The 11,758-nt window shown below is 34.0% G+C and overlaps 1 long non-coding RNA gene across 1 annotated transcript; it reads left to right on the top strand.

The window, feature by feature from the left end:
- Window positions 1-1,129: 1,129 nt before the first annotated feature.
- On the top strand, window positions 1,130-3,026 carry LOC145949675 (uncharacterized). The gene is made up of 2 exons (XR_014428063.1): window positions 1,130-1,471; window positions 2,808-3,026. It is a non-coding gene; the product is annotated as an uncharacterized LOC145949675 (long non-coding RNA).
- The last annotated feature ends 8,732 nt before the right edge of the window (window positions 3,027-11,758 follow it).

The raw sequence follows: 11,758 nt of genomic DNA on the forward strand, positions 1-11,758 counted from the left end.
CAATTTTGGTCCACCAAACCTAATATACGATATATGGTTACTTATCACATGAAACATAGATATGACATATAAAAGATTTTTTTTTTCGAGAGATGACACGTGGAGACATGCAATTTTTATTCGGGAGAGATAACCATTACACTAGATATGTGTCTTCTTTGTTCCACCACCCTATTACCGGAGCATTTTTTACATATGAACTTATGTTTGCAAACGAGCTCGTTACAACACTAATATAACTTTTGGATATTGTTGGAAATCCTACATTGACTAGTGAGATGATCATACTAGTGTATATAAGTGAGAAACAATCTTCACCCTAAAAGGTTGGTTTTGTAAGTTTGAGATAGACCCAAACCCACTTTGTAAGATGGTATCAAGATTATCCTAGAGCTTTTAAAAAGGGTCACCTACCATTTATATATACATCAAACCCATAGTGCCAACGTGAGGGGGTGTATTAAAATACAAAAACCAAGTCCCATCTATGATCATAGTATAATGGCATCATTAAAGTATGCCCTCATCGTCTGGTGGTTTAGGACATCTCTCTCTTAAGGAGGTGGTGAGGATTCAGGGTGACCCTTTTTACTAATCTAGAATAGGAGAGATTTGAGTTTTTCCAATACATCATCTCATTCTTAACACTATTAGGCTTGATGTGTTTATAAATGGTGGATGACCCGTTTAATAAATTTAGGATAACTCTAATACCATCTTAGAATAGAGGATTATGAGCCAAACTCAACCTTATAAAATTGACTTACAAGATGAGAATTGTTCCTTACTTATAAATCCTATGTTTGCCTTATCTATAGTCAATGTAAGATTTTTTGTTTTTTCCTAATAGGTGTCATTGAGGACCATGCATATGTTGTGACCCATAAAAATAGATGTGGGGTTGTGTAACAGCCCAATTTTCAATGTGTCGTAGGCCCAATTCGTTGCCCAGAACGGGCCGTTTCAGAAGTGAAACGGCCCGTTCTGGTATAAGTTAAAGGCCCAAAATTTGAGAAGCAGAACGGGCCGTTCTGGAGGGAGAACGGGTCGTTCCGGTTTGGAGAACGGGCCGTTCCAGAGGGAGAACGGGCCGTTCTGGTTTAGAGAACGGGTCGTTCTGGAAGCAGAACTGGCCGTTCTGTTGGGTTTGAGAACGGGCCGTTCTGGTTTGGGAACGGGCCGTTCCAGTTGAAAAATTTACGTAGGTTTGAAGGGCCCAGAACGGGCCGTTCCGATTTTGGAACGGGCCGTAGTGGTAGGTGGGCGAAAAATCCTATAAATAGGCCTCAAATCCTCTCATTTCTGCACACCTCTCATTCTCACTCTCTCTTCTCTTCTGTTCTCTCTTTCGTTCCTCTTCTTCTCTCTGAAGACCAAGGGGAACTCAAAGGATGAGGTTCTGCTCCAGTCTTAGTTTCGATCCTTATTTAAGGAAAAAGAGGAGGTTCTGCCCGAGTTCCTATGTATCCAGGTACGGGAGAAAAAGAGATTATTTATATGTGGAGTTACATGAGGAAATTGGGTAGAAGAAGAACCCTTAGGATTATGAGTAATTTTATAATTATTTCTGTTTGAAAAATTATTGGCATTATTTGATTCTGTATGAATTTAGGAGTACGAATATATGATTTATTTGTAAAAATAATGCTCTGGGAGAGAGAACGAAATTATAGAAAAGTGCATGTAGGCTAGGTTTTGGAAAAGTTGAATTATTTCTGTTTGAGCAATTAATGATACCATTATATTCGGTATGTGTTGAGGATTATAAATATGCTAATAATTTGTAAGAATGATGATCTAGGAGAGAGAACGAAATTGTAGAAAAGTGCCTGTGAGATAGGTTTTAATTAAGGGTTTTACTGTTTATGCTGAATTATATTAAATTGATAATTCCATTGTTTATAATATTAATTTATGAATGTTATTATTGTATTGATTGATAAGAATGAATGATCTTGATTACTTGAGGGGTGTGTAAACCCTTATTTTGTTGGGCTTATCTGTTGTGTATGTGAGGTGAAATTGTGTACGTGATGTGAATTTGAATTATGAGATGAGATGTTGTATGAATGTGATTATGATTGTGATTATGGTGCCTCACATCAGTGACTAGGGATGGCACGGCCCCTGGGTAAGTGGTGCTACAGGGAGGGCGTGACCCTAGCATGGTGTGGGATGAGTAAGACAATTAACACACACCACTTATGTCGATTATGGCAGCCCTGGCATAGGATTAATTGCAAGAGACTGTATGGATTGTAATTTGATTGTGGTTCCTCACACTAAAGGATCAAGGATGATACGAACCCTGGTAGTTGATGTTTCAGGGACGAGCGTACTCCCGGATGATCAGGGATGATACGAACCCTGGGTAGCTGATGCTTCAGGGACGAGCGTACTCCTTAATGACTAGGGATGGCACGGCCCCTGGGTAAGTGATGCTACAGGGAGGGCGTGACCCTGGTTTGGTGTGGGAGGCAATTAACCTGTATCACTTGTGTCAGATGTGGCGAGGTCTTGGCATAGTGTTAATTGTAAGATTGACATGAATTATGAATATGGAAATGATGTTGTAAATTGTATAATTGGTGTGGATTATGATGGATTGAGATATGTATGTGAAATGAGATATGTTAAATGTGAATTGAGATGTGAAGATGATGAATGATTGATATATATATATATATATATATATATATATATTTTATTAAATAATGAATTATGATGAGATTATATTGTGATGTGTTTGTATGTACTTTGCATATAGATATTTTCTTTTCTCACTGTATAAACTGTGGATATTTTAGGTGAAGAAGATCCGGCTACGAGTGACATCTAGAATGTCAACAGTTAAATTATGGGAATGCTATGATAATGTGACATCGGGGCAGAGGATTTCTAGGACAGAATATTTATATGGATTTGGTATTGTAATAAATGTGTTTAAAATTGTAAACTCTTAAATTTTACCTTTCAAGTTTTATTTTTCAGTCATTTTCTTATATTAAAGAAAGAACAGTTTCGAAGTTTTATGTGAACCCTTTTACGAACCCTTTGAAAGTTTATTCTTCTTAATTAAATTATATTATATATGTGTTGGGGTAGTAAGGGTGTCACAGGTTGTCTAATTATTGTGATTAAATGATGTTTATGATAACACGTGTGCCCAATTATAGTGGACACAAGCGGTATGTGGTTGCACGATTTTTGTTGACAAGAAGGCCACCTTGGCTTTCCTTTTTGGAGTTTTTTTTGTGATCTCTAGGGTTGTGAAGGTTATCTGTGGGTCGCAATTGCATTGACATTCATGTATGATCAGTTGTTTAAAGTTGTACAACTAACACCAAGTAAGATGGTCGATTATGCGAATTTTCTTCAATTGAATAACGTTGTCTAAACTTTGTTAGTTATTGTATTTACGAAATTAACATATTATGTTGTCACAAACTTGGATCTACGAGAATTTTCATTCTATTGGTTTGAAGGCTCTTGTTACTTTTTACTCTAAGGTAGATCCATGATCGATCCATTGAACAACTAGAACATTAATATTGGTTGTCACATCTCGAGGCTAACTAGATGACCTCACCATAGATGTTGCTTGTTGCATGTCATAAGATGACTGCTATATAGGATGATCATTTCAAACCATCTTTTATTTTTTAGTTACCTTAGATGGGGGCCCATAATGTACCTGCATTCTCTAGAGGCAATATCGCATTAGTATGGCTACATCCATACTATTTCTTTTTGGTGTTGTTGATTAGATGTAGAAACAGTTGAGAGGAAAACCTATCAGTCTAGTTAGAGGTCTTTGGTATAAAGCCATTGGTGAGGCTACATGAGAATTGGATGATAGAATTAGAGATCAATACCCATATCTATTCCCAAGTAAGCAAATTTTTTGGGATAATGTTCTTTTTGTTTGAGAGAATTGTAACTATGTATTTTTGCTTTTATGCATGTTTTATATTATATTTCTTGTGTGGTGTTTTTAGTTGTCTTTATAGAACTCTAAGGGTTAAAGAATCCTTGAGAGGCAAGTTGTTTAGAGTTTTTTTTAAGTCAATGTAAGGTTTAACTAAGAAAAGGGAGAGATATATAAGGATTTTAGAGACAAGAACTTCATAAGTTCATTTTTAAATATTTTAGAGAGATATTTTAAGAGCTTTAGAGTCAAGGAAAACTTTTTTTTTTTTGATTCCACCAAAAGCACCTAGATCCTCCCCTGAAGTTGAGTTGAAGTTGTCGAATCACATTCAAGCCTTGAGGGTCTTGAATTGTTAGTGAGAAGTTTACCTTATAGGGTTTCTAATTCTTCCCATTTTTCTTTGATTTATTGCTTCTAGGAAGAAAATTGAGGTAAATGAAGCTTGTCGTTTAATACTTTAAGTTGAATCGTGTTGTAATCTTTGTTATTTAGCTCATTGGTCGCTTGAATTGTTGAGTTTTGAAGATGTGTTGAAATGGTGAAGTTGGGGGTTTTGAGTTTAAAGAACTAAAATCCCAATCTTGTTAGATTCTCAATGGGTAGTTTTTGAAACCATTTTCAAGTTATTTGAGTTGTTTTTGGTCAATTTGATAGGTTGCATACAAGAGATGGTGGCTAGATGGGTTATGAGAGCACATGTACCATGGGGCTGCATCGTGTTCTCGCTCAACAACATGTTGCTTGTTGAGAAAGTCTTCATCATTGGAAGGATAAAACCAAGATTTTGGGTATTTTTGCTAAACAACACTATGGTCACTTTGGAAAAATGCATTATCATGAAGAGCACATTGAAGCTCCGCCAAGCGACATTTCATCACTAAGAAAATCATAACCAGTAGTGTGTCTATGACCTTTCACCCAGGGAGCTATGATCTCTAGATCAAAGGCTTTGTGCCTCGTTGAGCAACAAAGAGGCCGTTTGGTGAGAGTTGATCATGGTTGGTGTGAGTTTTAGACCTTTTAAGTCATGATGGGTTTTGGCTAAGCAAGCTTGATGCTTTACCAAGACACACTTTCATGGGGTTGCCAAGTGAGGTTTCTAGAGAGTTTTGATTGCCTAACGAGTTGTAGCTTGCTCAATGAATATGCTTCAAAGAATTTTATCACTCAGTGAGCAAAAACTCGCTTATCTAGAACCTTATTTAAAAAGCTTTAAGATAAATGGCTTGTAATGATGTATTGTCATGTTTATAAATTGTAAGTTGCTCATACATGTACTTTTATGAATGATGATGATGAGTAATGAGTTGATATGTTTTAGGAAAAAATATACTTTTCTTCCCTTATATTATTTATTAGTGTCAATTTAGTTCCACTTTAATTAATTGAATCAATTTAGTCCCACATCTTTAAAATGTATCTTAATGTTTGACCTTCTGTTTCATCCGTTTAAATACTTAACGGAAGTGACACGTGGCATGCCATGTGTCATGTTATCACGCCACGTGGCATGACATCATGACGCATGACATGATGACCTGACACGTGTCATGACACGTGACATGGTAGCATTTAATGTTTAGGGTAAATGTTTGTGATCTAACTCTTTTTGCGGGTGATGATATATAGGAGGAGCCTATAGATTTGAGGATAAATCCTCTTGAAGAGGGAGGGAATGATGACATATTGCCTACCACAGGACCAATCATAAGGGCAATGTCAAAGAGAATGCAAAAGGAATGAGCTTGTGGTGAAGATAGAAGGCCTAAGCTCCTTTTGAGCTATAGGCTAGTTACTTAGTCCATTTTCTCTTTGTGTATATTTTACCTTATTTAGACCTTATGTTTTGGGTCAAGTAGTTCAGGAATTTATGTCCTTGTATTTTTATATTAGGGAGTGTAAATAGTAGTTTAGTAGGGGTACAACTAGAAAAAGTTATTCGGTCTTGTTGCTCTTGAATGACCCAAAAAATCCTCCTTTAGACCCATGTGGACTTCCACTTGCTTGTGCAAGTTTCTTAGACGTCCAAACATGGAGGGGACAAGATGTTTCTTAGGTTATTCAAGGAGCCAACATGTCACATAGCCTTGTCTAGTCACACTAAACATACCACGTCACATGACAACCTCCATTGGCTCTTGTACATCTAGGATGGTGATATAAGTCACACTTTCCTTGCCTTGCCACATAGCAAGCTGTCATTTTTCGTTCTAGATCTAAGATAGTGACACGTGGTGGTGGTTTGGCTAAATATGATTAGGTTGACTAGGGTTAGTAGTCTTGAGTTCAAAACCTAATCTAAGTTAACCTAGGTTAAATTAACTTGCACCATAAGCTACCAAACCCTATATATAGGTGTTCCTTATATAGTTCAAAGCACTTTTGATACATTTGAGAAATATACTTGAGATTTTCTCTTCTAAAAGTCTTAGTTTTCTCTCTTAGAGACACTTTTCCTTAAGAACTTTTATCAAAGAACTCCTCTTTATGGTAAGTTCAACACTCTGACTCATTTTCTCTTTAGAAATGGTGCACCTTTATCTTTTACCTCCTCCATTTGAGTTTTTCTTTAAAGCTTTGGAATCCATGGAAGAAGATAGGGAGCACTAGAAGATAACCAAACAGATTCAACAACCTTCTCCAATCTAGTTCCATCACTAATTAGGTTAAAACATGTTTAAAAAATGATGCCGAAGTGTACATGATCCTAGCCTAACTAAGTGAATAGACTAACTAAGTCTACTCACTTCATCCCTATCAATATTAGGTATTCCTTACACATATTAACTAATATTTATATTAGTGAGATTGTTAGATTGCACAATGTGCCTTCTTCCAATAGAGATCCTAGGTTTGCCTCTAAATTATGGGGGATTCTTCACCAAGAAAGGGTAACCAAACTTAGGATAAGTTTAGGTTATCACCTTTAAACTAATGGCTAGATGATAACATTACTAAATTATTATAAAAAAATTACTAGATTTTCCCTAAAAATTTATAATATAGAGAATAACCTAGGTCATTCTTCTCGAAGACCCAAGCCAATTGTATATAAAATTATCATGCAAATAGAAAGGAGATTTTTATGAATAACAAAAAAAAAAGAATATTAGAAACATAAACAAAAAATTCAATCAGAAATTATATCGATTCAATATTTCAATCATTATAGTAAAATTTTCACTGTTCAAATTATAATCCAAATACAATCAATCTAAATCAACATAAACCAAATCAAAATATAGATCTAAATCTAGATATATTGAATTTCATAAAAACATGAAACATAATTGCGATATCAATATTTATGTGAAATTCAAGAATGATGAACGATTGATTTAGATTATTTAGGTTATTTTAGGTCTAGATTTAGATCCAAAATTAATTTTGAAATCTGATCTAGAACTATTAAAAAAAAATTCATAATCATGAAGAATCAAAAATAGATCTAGAATAGAGAAGAAGACGAACAAAATTTGTACAGTAAAAATAGATCGAGAACTTCAATTTTATCGTAATTTATGAAACTTTGAATCGAATGAATACATTAGCCACACATCTTCATCAAGGCACTATAGTTCCTTTGTGTAAAAAAATGTAAAGAGAAAATTTCAAGAGAGAGAATAGAGAGAGTTTAGAGAAACTTGTAGAGGAAATAACTCTAAAATTTGAAAAAAGAGTGTAATGTGTACATAACAAGTCTCACAACACCGATTAATAGAGAAATATAGTTGGCCTAATATGATAATTAAAGGTGCAAGCCATTAAATCAACTAATTACATCACTAAACAAATCATAACATTACAATCTAAAAAGAACAAGAAAATATTGTGTAGGCCAAAAATTTGCAACACAATTTTTTATCACTTAATGTCCTAATTGGCCTTTTCTCCCAACTTAGAAGTTGTAGAACTCTCTTATCTTTCCAAAAATACCAAGAACATCCAAATTTAATGTCGGGAGCTATAGATATGGTATGCATAAGATACCATGTCAAAACAAGAAAAAATTATGAAAATTAACTAGAATTTACAACCAAGACCAAAATAACTCACTAGAGCAAATCAAAGCTAATATATCACAATATGATACTAATAAAAGTTAAAACAAAAAACAATGCATAGAAAAATATACAAAAATTGGTCTATCACCAGACCAAGAGAACCATCTAATCATTAGAGGGCCTACTTAGAGTAAGTGTGTTAGAGCAAGGGCGTAGTTGGGATAGTTTCATGCCTTTGATAAGATTTATGTTGATAAGAGGAGAAAGAACTCAACATTTCAAGAGGGTGATCATGTATTCTTGAGAGTCAATCCGTGGATTGGATTTGGTAGGGTCTTGAAGTCCAAGAAGCTTACCTCTCGTTTTATTGGTCCATACAAAATCCTTGAGAGTTTCGTTTAAGTTGCTTATCAAGTTGCTTTACCTTCCCACTTTTCAAATCTTCACAATGTTTTCCATGTGTTGCAACTCCATAAATACTTTCACGATCATTCACATGTGATCGAATTGGTCTATCTTAAGGTTAAGGAAAATTTGACAGTAGGGACTATATCAGTGAGAGTCGAAGACCGAATTGTTAAACAACTCAGGGTAAGGATATTGATTCGGTTAAGGTTATCTAGGGAGGTGTTGTTTCTAGAAGTACTACATGGGAATTAAAAAGAAAAATGAAAGGCATATCTATAGTTGTTTGCTATAGGTAAATTTTGGGACAAATTTCCTTTAGGAGGAGATTTCTAACATCCCATTTTTTCTTAATAAATAAATAAATAATAAAAATTAGACTAATTAAGTTACATTGTATAAAGAAATGTCCTATTTCAAATTAAATAAAATATGAGGGATTGTACGTGGAGAGAGTATTGGTTGGACTATGAGTCCAATCCAAAGGCTTATTAAGAAAGTAAAATAAGGAGGATTAGTTTTTCTTACGCATCTTTTGAAAACTTAAGAGCGCTTGTAGAGGGGAACCTATAGAAAACAACTAGAGAAGGTGCAAAATAGTAGTCTAAGCTATAGGAAATGTGTAGAATCATGGGATCATCAATCTAGATATAGGGTGTGAGATTGTCACATTCATGGACATATATGAGGGATAAATGAAAAGAGGTAATCCTTAAGCATCTTAGGTTGTTGTGTTAAATTTGTGCAATTGTGTATGAATGCAATTAGTAATTGATTCTTATTATACTTCGTGAATTTGTGTACTGATTTATGGTTTAATTGATATAGTGATGATGAATTGATGTGTTTATGGGATAGGGTTATTATCTGCAGGAATTTGGGATTCTTTAACTTGATTGGATGATGTTGTACGACTTGAGGATGTTCATTCATTATAAGTGTAGTAAGAAATTATTTGACCAATTGGATTGTTAAATGAGATGAATGGATGATATTAAGGAAGATGAATCGTGCAACTTGCAATTTTGCGAGCTACATAATCTATAGTTGCGTTAGGTGTGAATGATGTCATGTTGGGCACGAGGATGATAGAGAGGTCCTTGACCTCTTTGCGCTAGGCAAGAGGTGCTTTGCCCGATGCCATTTGACATCACTTTTTTAAGGAGTGGGATGTCAGGCCTCATCGGGTGCCACACTGTTTTATGAAAGAATTGAGTTATATGCATAATTTAACATCTAAGAAGCCATGAGGAGGGATTAAGGCTTAAAATTAAGAGGATAACGTAACAAGTTGGTAATATGGAAGTAGTTAAATGATTTATGTCTTTATGAGTATGAATGATGAGTATGTATGAATATTATTGTATTAGAAATTGTATTCATGCATGATGTATTAAGCTACTATGAATAATGATGTGCGATGTGGTGGATAAGTCCAATGATGCGGACTAGCAAATGAAGTGGATGGTTGTTGCATATATGTAACGATCTAATGGGATTGTTGGAGTCCATGCATACATGCTTTGCTTGCAGAATAATGAGTTTATGCAAGTAGGACTCATAGGTCATCTACCTATGCCTTGGGGGTGTTATGATGGGGAAACTCTAAAGGGAATAGGAGGTAACCATGGCTAATTGTAACACTTTGACATAATCTTGATAGACGTCCCTTGCCTAAGGGTGGTTCAAGGGGAATCTCCAAGGATGAGGCGATTCCTACACCATTAATGGAATGGTCTGTTTCCATGATTCCTAAGCTATTCTAAGAAGATGATGATGAAGAGATTGGTACCACATGCATATAGAGTTAAGCGCATGCATCTGCATAAGTCTTTATGTTTATAATTATGAACGATCAAATTACATGACTATTAATTGTTGATGGTGAATGAATGTATTTTGAGTGGTGTCACTAAGAGGAGTGTTTTCTTGGATATGCAGATAAGGTTAAATGTATACATGAGAATTTAATTATAATGTATGTATGTATAACTATCTTTGTGTTTTATATATGTTGTACATGGATGATATGCATTCTCACTCTCTATGTGTTGATATTTTGTGTTTGGGTTGATCACAATTTGCAAGAATAAGTTAGGTACATAAGGAGGAATATGATGGAGGCGAAACTTATAGCTTCACTTATATTGGGATTAATGTTATAGTTAAGAATTTTGTGTAAACATGCGGTTTTGTCTTGTTTTGACTTTACCAAGTGTTTGGTTATTTTCTTTTTATTTAAAGAGTTGTATAAAATGAATTGTGAAGCCATTTAATAAATTGATAATTATGCATTTTTTTTTTTTTTTATAAATATCTTTTGTTTTTTAAATTATGTCTTTAATAAAACTCATAATTATAACTCACAAATTGTCATTTTTTATCTTAAGTTTCTACGACATTGTGAGGTCTAAATGTGATATTTGTTGTTATAATTATGATATCAAATTGATCTCAATTTTATTGGAAAGATAAAACCATTATCTACAATTTCTATGTTTACCTCAATGGTTAGTATTAACATCTACTATTTAAAAAAAAATGCAAACCAAAGCATTTAAGCATAAATCTTACAATTTGACCTTCATTCACTAATTTGATCATATCTTGAGTTCTAGACCTCCTTGTAAGGTTATTCCAATTCCATTAGAAGGCTAACATCTAAGACTACAACTTTTATGATTATAGAACTTAATTTGGCCATTTAAGTCTCTTCGCAAGGCTTATAAGGTAAAAATGCTTCTTTTTGCGCACATGACATGAGACTCATCTTCTAACTTTCACAACTCGATCATTTCTTAACATTTTTATATGATTCGTGAATAAAAAATGTAGGCCCAAATGTCTAGTTTTCAAACCAAAAAATAAATTTCTAATTGGTTAATCACATATATAATAATCATATAAATACTAATACATCTTCATACAAGAATTTTTAGATAACCAAGCACAACTCACATCGAACTCAATTTTCTCAATTCAATCGATTAAAAACATAATCATCTCTTAAACTAAACTTCTATATCATCAATTAATCAAACACATATATCAATTTCATTATACTTTATAACTTAAGGGTTCCCTACAAGAACAACATTTTAAATCCTGCCCTATCATGATTTTAATAAGGACAAATTCTTAGTCTCAAATTTATAAAGAAGAGTACCCATGTGGATGCTAATGATCTTGTTCAAGTGTTTTAGAAAAAGACAAAAAACTTGACCAGAAGGCTGCATGTCAGGATATTCTTGAACAAAAAGAAAGATTCATAAGATCATCCTTATGACATCTTAAGAGGAAATTAAAAAATATGTCAAGGAATGATAAAAAGCTCTAGTGACTATGTCTAACCCAAGTTATTGAATAGAAGACTTCAATTGAAACATTCTTTCTTAGAAAAATTGATTTGCGACCTATT

Source organism: Cajanus cajan, chromosome 1 (assembly GCF_000230855.2).
Source record: "Cajanus cajan strain Asha chromosome 1, NIPB_CcT2T_4, whole genome shotgun sequence".
NCBI classification, from domain to species: domain Eukaryota; kingdom Viridiplantae; phylum Streptophyta; class Magnoliopsida; order Fabales; family Fabaceae; genus Cajanus; species Cajanus cajan.